The sequence below is a fragment of the Nelusetta ayraudi genome, unplaced genomic scaffold (genome assembly GCF_046127955.1).
Source record: "Nelusetta ayraudi isolate G7.1 ecotype Tasmania unplaced genomic scaffold, CSIRO-AGI_Nayr_v1 ptg000003l, whole genome shotgun sequence".
NCBI lineage: Eukaryota > Metazoa > Chordata > Actinopteri > Tetraodontiformes > Monacanthidae > Nelusetta > Nelusetta ayraudi.
This window is the reverse complement of record NW_027466053.1, coordinates 427,069-438,069: the sequence shown is the minus strand read 5'-3', so window position 1 is coordinate 438,069 and position 11,001 is coordinate 427,069.

Genomic DNA, 11,001 nt, shown 5'->3' with positions numbered 1-11,001 from the left:
TACACACACACACACACACACACACACACACACACACACACACACACACACACACACACACACACAAATTATTTACATATGCTAAGACGTGTTAAAAAAAAAAAGACAAAGTGTGTATTATACTCCTTGGTCGTGAGATTGACAACTTTACACAGATCTTTTCAAACTGGAAGACCTGGCATAAAATAACAAGAAGCTATGAAACAAAAATAACAGAACAACATTAAATAGATTATATTATTTTAAAATGATTGCTCACAGTTAAATAAATACATTAAAATTTCAAGGACCCTGGATACGTAAATTAAAGTTTATGGCAACATTTTGTCCTTAAAAAAGGTTCATGCTTGTCAAGGAAAAGACATTTGTGTCACATTTGTGGATAATTAGAATGACCCTGACAATCTTCACGACACTGACTTTTTTGTGATGTGACAGGGTGGTTTCTGTTGGTTTTGGCTGGAACTCAGTCGAGGGTGAAAAATGTGTCATTAGCGGAGTGATAGCAAACACAACTAGTTTGTATTAGGTGAGTTATAAGAATAACCATAAGAGCTCAAATATTTAATTTGTGTACTTTTGGTGAGTGAGCTTTGGGCAGGGCCGCAGCTATGCCAGGGTTAACTGGTTTCTGTACACACTTTGTGGGTTTGGATGAAGGTGTGTCTTCTCCCCTCCATTTCCTGTCCTTTATGAACGTGTGGGAAGCAGAGAGACATGATAAAGAAGCCACAGCCAGAACTGTGGTGGAATGGATTTTGTATTTAGGAAAGAGAAGCCAGTTTAAAGAAGAAGTTCAAACTTAAGACAGTTTCACCCACTTCCGACTCACTCTTTCTTCTTCCACATGTTCTGAATGGGAGAAAGCCAAGGTAGAATATTTCGGAGGGTGGAGGTGAAACCTGAATGACAACTTGACACTTCAGTTCCACCCTCAGTATTTCTGGAGAGTTCACTAACTTTCTACATCAGGCATGGACATCCATTTTTTTCATTGTTTTAAGAGTGTAATGGAAAATATGTATTCTTGGGTTATTCTTTTTATTCTGTTGTATTCTGTGTCATATGATCACTAGTAGCATGTGTAATCTGTTTGTTTCATAGTATAACCTTCTCGAGACATTCTCCTCGTGGTCCACCAGAGGAGGCTGTAAATGTGTCAGCTTGTGCTGATTCTCTGTGCTTTGTTTTCCTCTTCTTCCCTTCCTTATCTCTTCCCCTCCCAGTCCAGTGTATAAGAGACCTTCTTCCTCCTTTCCTCCTCGCACTCGCACTCCCATTTTACTGTGTTTTGTGCCTCGGAGCTCCGATCCCCTTTTTATTGTTTGTTCATTAAATTACTTATTATCCCAGTATTCCTGCATCGGCATCTTCGCTCTTTTCCACAACAAGAGTCGTTTCAATAACGAGCTAAATACCGTTGGGGCTTCAAAGACATATTTTGTTGTAATGCTTTTGCTCATTTTCAATAGACATTAAAGCACATGTTTTCTGCATATTCCATAATACATTTCTTTTCTCGGCTCACCAAAACACTCCATCCATCTGCTTCTGCTTCGGCCCCTCTGTCAAACTGTAGAACCCATTGTGGCCCTACCAGTCAAAAAGTTTGCCCACCACTGCTCTACATACCTGACCTCATTCACAGAGGACATCATGGACAAGACTGCAGAAGAAAACCAGTGGAGTTTAAAAAATGCATATATTTCATCTTTGTGCTAAAAAAGCCTTTGTTGATTCCACATCGACTCTGCCGTACCATTATGAGGGTAAGTGGATTTCACGTCTGTATAAGGCACACATCCACTGCAAACTTGTTCCATCACCAATAGGATTAGTTCTGGATTGAACTTGCAAACATGCACAATAGATTATGAAAAATAATATCAACAGTAAATACTCTATATCGGCCTTCCTGTGTTTATGGTTGCTCTGTGCAGCAACGGTAGCAGCCTCGTGTGCACAGACGGGATGTCTTCGCACAGGCCGTGACGTTTAAATCCTTATAACTGTCAAACTTTGTGTTTTATCGTCTATCAAAGCAGAGCAGTGAGCCACTGTTGGTTTGGTAACTTTAACGCCCTCAGTGAGCTCATTATACATTCCTCCTCCTCCTCCTCCTCCTCCTCCTCCCCCTCAGGACCCACGGCAACAAGTCTTCTGACCTCCTCTGGCCTGACTGGTACCTGTCAGTGATCTGCTGAGAGGGTTTGGACTGACTCGTGATGCTCTGGTTCCATCTAGTGGAGTAGTGGTAGCACTAGTCAACTCAAATATTTATTTTTCATCACGGCCTCTTGTGGGGCATTCTTGCGTGAATAATCATTGAAGAATTGAAAAAGCAACAGCAAAACAAAGGCCATTTGGGAATCATAATCTAGCCCTCTGCTTTTACAGCTTTAAGCAAAACACTTCATTTTCACTTCCTGCAAAAGGAGGGCGTTGAGGCTACGATCAAAAGTGGCTTCACAATATGGGAAGAAAAAAAGTAACTTGTAATTTAACACAAGGGAACAAAATGCTCCTTGAGTACCTACAAGCAGGTCTCCAATTATGCAAATATCCTGCATCATCCTTCGCTCAATCTTTGCTCAATTTACTTGAATGACTAGCAATTAAATCCCGGAAAAAAGAAAAACTAGAAAAAAGTGGCATCTGCAAAAGCTGAAAATTCCAATTGTTGTGCAGTGATGCCGAGTGCAAAACAGCACAGGGACAATTCTAGAGGTTATTCATTTGATTTACTCTGTGACGGGTGACTCTGCTGCAAAGCGCATTGACTTTGACTGCAGAATCCACTGTTGCTTCAGGTTCATAAACTGCAGCCTTATGTGAGAGGCGCGCTGCACGACACCAGCAACATGGAGGACCACCAAGAAAACACAGGCCACTGTAGCAGCGAGTGCAAAATCTACATCCGCTTTGCCTTCACGGTGTCTGACTGGTCCACCAGCCTGGACCTCCGGTGGTCCTTTAACGGATGCTTAGGGGAACAACATGCCGAGGGGAATATTCAACAGCCCCAAAAAGCTCTATTCTCATTTCCAACTCGCATATTTGCCTTGAGTTCCTCTAGTAGGGACCCGTCAAACTGCTGGCTGCAAGTTGTTGGCCACAAGTCAATAAATTATTTCAGTGATGCAGCTGTAGGCGTATACGGCACCGTAAAGAGACAAAGCAGCAGCAGTCGTTTTGTGCTCTGTCTTTTTTAGCACTGGCATAAAACATATTCAAAGTTCCTCTGCGTTGCCCTCTGTGCAGACATTCCAACCACAGTCAATGAGGGGGACAATGGATAGTATAAGAAGGAAGGGCAGCAGGGGGCGCTGAAGTGCTGACCAGCTCCTCTAAAATGCACCCACCTGCTGCTGCTGCTGCTGCTGCTGCTGCTGCTCAGAGACGTGGTTCTCTTTGACCTGACCTGATGTCGGGCTTTCCTCTGAAGCCTGATCATCACACCCTTTTGACACTTTATCTAATTCAACAGTGCAAAGTGTTGCGCTGCAGCTGTGATTTGCAGATTTGGCAGCGCAGTGGAGAGGAGGAATGCAAACATCAGGGGCTTTCAGGGCCACTGCAGTCTGTCAGCATGAAAGTTTTCTTTTTTTTTTATTTTCTTTTTTTTATTTCCTGTCTGACTGGTTGTTATGTATCTGCTGTTAATAACCTGAGACATCTGTGGAATCTTCTCTCTCTTTTTTTTTTTTTCAATTCACGTCCTTCCCCAACAACCCTGATTACTGACAATGTCCTCACTTTACTTCCAATCAAATGTTTTTCAAGGCAAACAAAGAAGTCCAGCGCTGCAGTGAAAAGGTCTGATGAGTCCTGTGGTCATTTGTGGCTGCTGTCAGTGCTGCTGCACAGTGATGCTAGTTTCGTGCTCCTCCTCTAGATGGAGATGTTGGCCAAACATTTGTCCAACTTTTTCCCCCCCCCCCCATCACCAAGGAATACAGCACAGTCAACGGTCAACTGAAAATTCTCTTCATAAATCTGAAAAAAAAGATTGATATCTGAAAGCTAAATGTCTTTGAAATTCTTCTTCACTCTGTTGGATGGGGGTAAAAAGTCAAACAAAAAAACACACAGAATAGCTGCTTTAAATAATGAAGGATTATCAGTTGGAAACTGTAAAAGGGAAAAACAGTTTTTGCCTGCATGTTGGATGCAAATAGATACAAGTAGATGCATGAAACACAGTTAAATGACCACTCATGAAACAGTATTTTCAAGCCATATGGAAAAACTCACAAATGCAGTACTGGGAGAGAACCCTCAGGCCGAACACAAGGCACAAGACTAAAAGATGAGTGCTTAAATTAATGTTGCACTCCAGTGAGCCTTTAGTGTCCTTGGATGACAAGCAGTGATTGGATTGCAAGCTTGGTAGAGTTTGATGGCCGTGCCTGTCAGTCTCACCTGCTTTTTAGTCAGTAATGACCACTGGGGATTCTCTGGTGTTTCTTAATTAAATTGGACCAAATGAAATTAAAAACCACACTCTCATTCCTTTAACAGGACTCTGAGGAGTCCTTGTTTAGTTCTCGCTAAGAGAATAAGCAGTTTAATGGTCATAATAACCCGTTTCCCTCTGATCTGCTCCTCGTCGTTTCAGTGGTCAAATGAGTTTTCTGTTTGTGCAATGAAAGGGCAAGTTGGAGGTTCAGTTTTTAAAAGGATGGTGGGATAAAGAGCGAGAAGCACGGCTCAGAGGGAGAACCACCTTTAAAGACCGGGCCGCCTGACGGCAGCGTGTGGGGAACAACCGAACGTGGCAACTCATCCTTTGTCATTTCACGACACTGAGGAACTGTTTCACCGAGCTTTCAAATTACTCACTACTTAACAGAGAAGTCGCCAGCTGGTGGATTCGTTCTGGATGCAAACTGGATGGCTGTAGCTCCTCCCGGGCTGCTGACGGACGCAGCTTTTGCCATTTGCCTGAATGCCGGGAAGAAAGCCAAAGAAAAGGGGACGGAGATCGGTTTTCCAAAAAAAGATATACAATAACAATTAAAAAAAAAAATACAAATAAAATATACAAATAGGAATAGGAAAATGATAACTTTCAGATATTAACAATACCTTGTTTTCTAAGAGTTCCTCTCTGAGTCTCATGTTGGCTCTTTACTGCTGCAACGACATCTCAGCTGTGCCGCAGATTTGTTCCACAATCAAAGGGAACTCCTCCTGCGCCCCTTCATCATTGCACAGAGACGATGCCCGCCAGTCAACAGTCACAGTGACACCAGCAGCAGGTCCAGTTCGCAGCTTTCCTGCCGCCACGAGAAATCTTCAGATCCTCACGGCAGTCCGCTGCCAATAAAGCAAACTTGTCAATGAGCCGCAGAAAAAAAACACGTAAATTTGATATTTTTTATTTATTTTTAAGAAAATGGAGATTTAATAATCACACCAACGTCGCGGATTCATTCTAATGTGCTGGTAAATCTTATTTTAATTAGGCTTTCATGGATCAAAATTTTAATATGCAATTAAAAATCTATTCAGACAAGCGTGGGGATTTCTGTTGCCACGGTTACAGGACATTTATCATCTACTTGTTTAAGCATGGCTGTGAGATTCTGTCTTTTTTTTTAAAAACAACAACAACAACAACAACAACAACAACAACAACAACAACAACAACAACAACAACAACAACACACACGCAAAAAAAATAACATTTGCATCTTGTCTCCCATTACTTTTCTTTCCTAATGTGCTTTTGAAGGCAGATGCCAGATAAAACTCCAGCGGCCTAATTGATGAAAGCCCAGTGTGTGTAAGAATGCATGTAAACTTGATTTTGCATCACTCCAGTGCAGTAATGTTGGATTTTCTTCTGTTCTTACCAGAGTGCAGAGAAGTTCAGGAGGATTACTTACGAGCGCATTCATTCAGCACCGCCATAGTGGTTGTGAACCTCTCTGCGTCTGCAGTGAGTTTTGGCGTCTACGTTTAGTGCGTCTGATCAGTAATGGCTAATTGGTGCACAGTGGGCTGCTGCTGGCGTCATGTTTCCAGGTTGCGGGTTGCAATAAAGCAATCCGATCATGTTCTCCGTCGAGCTGTTCAAGGTGGGCATCTCTTTTTTTTAATGTCACATAATACTCATCCTCAATACTGCCTTTGTCTTGCAACCTTCTCCGTCTAAGCGCAATTAAATCCTTCCCCTGCATTAATATTTTCTTCTAATTTCACCTTTACGTTCACTGTTGTCACTGCTACTGCTGTTTTTTTTTTTTTCTTTTAGCAATTTTCTTTGGAAACGTCCTTCTTTTTAGCACCTGACCTTTCTAACAGACAGATACAGATGGCCCATTGTGAATGAGTTGTTTTTTTTTTTTTTTCGCGCATCATAAACCACTGTGAGAGAATAAGGCTGTGGAAGAGTCACTTACCTGGCATCCTTTCAGCGACACTCCACAGCTCACTCACTCACTTGTTCAGAATTGTGCATAATTGCATAATTGAAATATTATCAATAACCGTGCCGTCGCTGTGAAAAGAACATCCCATTGGCTGACACAGGGCCAAGGGGAATTAGATTACACTCCTGTTTCACCCATTCAGGGCCATTCAGGATAATAGTTTCAACCCAATACAAGTGAAGTCTAAACACTATTGATAAAATCAAATTTGAATTTAGATAGCGTGTGCTGCTGTGTTGGAGTCAGTACATTAGTTCAACATTCTGCCTCATCCTCTCCAGCGCCAGAGTTTGCAGCTGTGTTTAAGATAAAATGTTCCACTTAAATTGTTTTAATTGTTGATGTTTATTAATTTATATATTTAGAAAAATGTTAAATTCAGTTGCCATGCCAATGTGTTCTTCAGTCTAAACTTGGCAGTAAATCAAAGTGCTCCTATGGTTTTTTTTTTTTGTTTTTTTTAAGTTAAACAAAAAAGAAGTCTGCAGCGGAAGGAAGCCCCCGCTGAACACAGCAGAAAAAAAACAAAACAAAACTAAACATTATTCCAGTGCATCGACTGCACATACTTTGCCAACAGAAAGAAGGCTTGGATGCTGGGGCCTATCACTTCCTTTATACTCGGAGGGACAAAGTTGTAACCGATCGAAAGTGCAGCAGTGACGGCTGAATTTGGCTCACGTTGTGCTGTGTGTTGACTAAAACTGACAACAGACAGCAGCAGGTTTACCTACAGAGGGCAGGGCTGAAAGAGTGCTGCTTCCAAAAGGCCGCCCGCTGCCTGGCTCCACACAGCCCATTAATCTAATTTAAAACATTTAAATCTCAAAGGAATTCAGCGGGATCCAGTTTTTCTTTAAGGTTGCATTCCTTAAAGGAGAATAATAGGGTTTAAAGCCAGATATTTAAAGTACTTTTTAGACTGATTTTTTTTATCACCCACTTCAAACTATTTGACATCTTATTTATGTCATTTTAACTGCCTTTCAATTACTGCATTATCTCAAGTTTGAAATATACTAAAAAAAAAGCAAAAGCAAAAAAAAAGACAGTTGCAATTGGTGAAGTGATTTTGGCTCATTGAGAGAGATAGAGAGAATAAAACCAAAGAATTCAGATGAAACCTTGCTGACCAATGCTTGACAGTGTTGCTATGGTGAAGGGCGCTTGTTTTTTCAGTCAAACCTCCAGTTTGACTGACTGTCAGACTGGAGGTTATTTGCATACAGAGCACCAGTCTGTTCAAAAACCAAACCAAGGACACATCGACATTCCAGTGACGTGCGGTGACTTTGGTGGCGACTGAGTCGAGGCAGCAACTCTTTCAGTCACCACTACATTCACAAATACACGATGAAGCCAACAGAGAAGCTAAAATCACCACTCAGTTGGCAGCTTGCACACACACACACACACACACACACACACACACACACACACACACACGCATGTGTTTGTACTCACTCACTTGGAAATGAAGGCCGTTGGTTTCTCCTTCAGGACAAAAAAACGTCTCGTCGCAGCAGTCCTCCTTATCTTCTTTTTAGTTTCTTCTTCTTCTTCTTTTCAGATTATTGACAGGCATGGAAAATAAATGGTCCGCTGTGGTGCACTTGACACTGCGTACGTAGAAGAAGAACAGAGGCACAACCACAGCAAGCGTTAAGAAGCGTAAAACCATGATCTGCGGCTTTGAGCTCCCCCCTGAGTGAGCCAGTGGTACTGCTTGTTTCCCATCCCATCAACTGCAGTTTTATGTCAAATCAGCAAGACTCAACGTGTTTCCTCGCCGCGTAAATTACATGTTCTATTCTTTGGCAATTGTATGTAATATTACAATATTATGCAAAGCGTGTAACTATTGCACCAGTTTGTCAGGGATTAGGCCACACAATCTGGGAAGAGGCACTCAACTCATTCGTCTCTGCTCTGCTCGAACAAAATTGCTGTAAATTTCAATAATGCTTTAAATGTTTAGAATCCATATAAACCATATGTATAGGTTGCATAATTGTTTATCATCACATCGCACATTGCTTGCAACATCCAACATGCTAATTACTGATCCACCTTCTTTTGCTCTGGTCGGTTTGTGGAGTTTTCTGCCGCAGACAAGGACGCTTCTCCATGACATTTCCAATCCCCAATCACCAAACTCTACGTATTGTGTTCTACTGACACAGAGCAGTTTCCAACCGTTGGTTTCGAGGGTGGCAACCCTAACACCCTTAGTACACTTACATTTCTCAACCCTCTCATCCTCATCCGAACAAGTCTTTTTGCTCCCTTTAGCCCGTAAACTCCCCTTGTCCTGCCCCGAGGTGTAGGCTGTGGCAGACATTCAGCAGCCACACTTGACTGGAGATACACTGGCTGCCAGTGGGAGCTGAACTTGAGGCAGCTGTGGTGCGTTTTCCTGCCAGCTGAGGCCAAAGAGAGACAGAATCCGTGCTGCCGGTGGTGCTGCGGGGGGGCTGCTGAGATATAGAGAGATGTCAGTTATTTGCACCAGAGGAGTGGACGGTGTCGAAAGAGTCTGGGTCGACTAGTGATGCACTGGTACCATCTAGTGGTCTGAGAGGCATAAAGGTGACGCCCCTGGTGAAAGTGACTCATGGCAGGGAGGCGGTGATGTGGCTGTGGGTGTTGTCACTATAACCTGGGGCAGGGGGTCAGTGTCATTTGTGACATCACAAAGGGCCAAGGTGCTTTTAATGAAATCATTGTATTTGATCATTTTGAAATTCTTTGTTTTGTTTTGTTTTTTGCAATTCTCCATTTTCTACTCTGTATTAATAGTTCTTGGTTTGAATTATTCTTAAGCTTTTTCTATATTTTGTCCTTAAATGTCCTGTTTTAAATGCGTTTTAATGCTGTACCTTTAATTTGATTAACCTCATGTATGAAATGGGCTATGCAAATAAAGCTGCCTTGCCTTAGCTTGCCTTTTCACACACACACACACACACACACACACACACACACACACACACAGACACACTCTGAAGAGTGGAGTAAGAGCCAGGCCTTCTAGGGGTTTGAGCAACAAGCTTGAGACACATAATATTGTTGGGAAATAATGGTGCAGCACATTTTGTGTAACACAAGACATTAAAAGAAAAAGGAAAAACAACCCAAGAAAAATCAATGAAAGCAATTGAGAACAAAATGCTCTCCACGCACCTACAGGCATATGTCTGGTTTACATGCAAATGCTCGCCGTTCTCCTTTCCCCCCATTTTGTGTGATCAATAACAATCTAAACCTGATGAAATGGCATCTGCAAAACTCTCCATATTTCATTTGCCGCGCAATGGTGCTGAACGCAAAACAGCGGCGGCGGCGGCGGCGGCAGTCGCAGAGGTTATTAATTTGATTCACTCGCACAACAGAACGGTGAGCCGGCACGTTAACTCTCCAGCGGCAGAATCCGGCGTTCCTTCGGGCGCAAAGAGCTGCCTCGCGGGAGAGAGGACGCGGCGCGGCGCCGAGGACCTCAGAGGAGACACAGGTCACTGACGCAGGGCCTGCGAGAACTGCGTCCGCTTTGCCTCCACGCTGTGTCAACGCTCCATTAACCCCCACAAGCTTCCCCCAGGAGTCTGTCCAGAGAAACTGGCCAGGTGCTCAGGTGAGGCTGGAGGGGCGGAAAAAAAAGAAAGCCCATCATCACACATCCAGAGCTCTGTTGGGAACACTGGATGTGGATCCCGTGCCTACTTATATCAAGCAACACCTTCAACCTGTAGGTGGAGCTGTAATTGCATTAAAAAGACGATTTTTAAGTCTCCGACCATTGACAGAAAAAAAAAATAAAAGCAGAGCTTTCTCGCTCTGGTGTATAAAGCATTTATGAGTCCTTGCTTGCAATTCATTCTGTGACAGCAGCACAGGAACTGTACGCGAGGCCCTGCATTGTGTCTTTGATGGCGACGACGCTGACGAGGAGACGGAGGGAAGACGGGAAACTGACAGCAGAAGAAAAAGATTCGGAGGAGGACGTTTCAGACGCTGCATCTGATCAAACCCAGAAAAAGTTTGTTGCTTTTCCCAAATAAAGTTGGACCTTGAAAAAAGTGTTTTGTGTTGTCATAAAAAAGGAAAGTGTGAATGAGGTGCGAGTGACACACAGCACATTGGAAATTGAAATTTACATATACATATATATATATATATATATATATATGTATATATATATATATATATAAATATATATATAAAAAACAGAATGCAAGAGGTAACGATATGTGTATGCACTGTCATGGTTGGATGATTATCTGAAAGGGCTGGCGTGAGAATAACGAAGCTGAATGAACCGAGCAGAAGGGTCAAATATTAGATAACTCGTTTACAAACTGGCACTCAACCTGATGCTGCCCGGCATATGGTCGCTGTGTTTAAAGTGCTTTTACTGATTAGCTTCACAAGTACACATGACATGTTGACTGTCAGTGTCCACTCATCTCTGTGTTAAGCTGGGAAAAAAAAAAAGCATCGCGGCCTGGCCTTGGCCTTGGACCACCATGGACACCCGCTAATTGGCTGTGACAGGTGCCAGGAACAT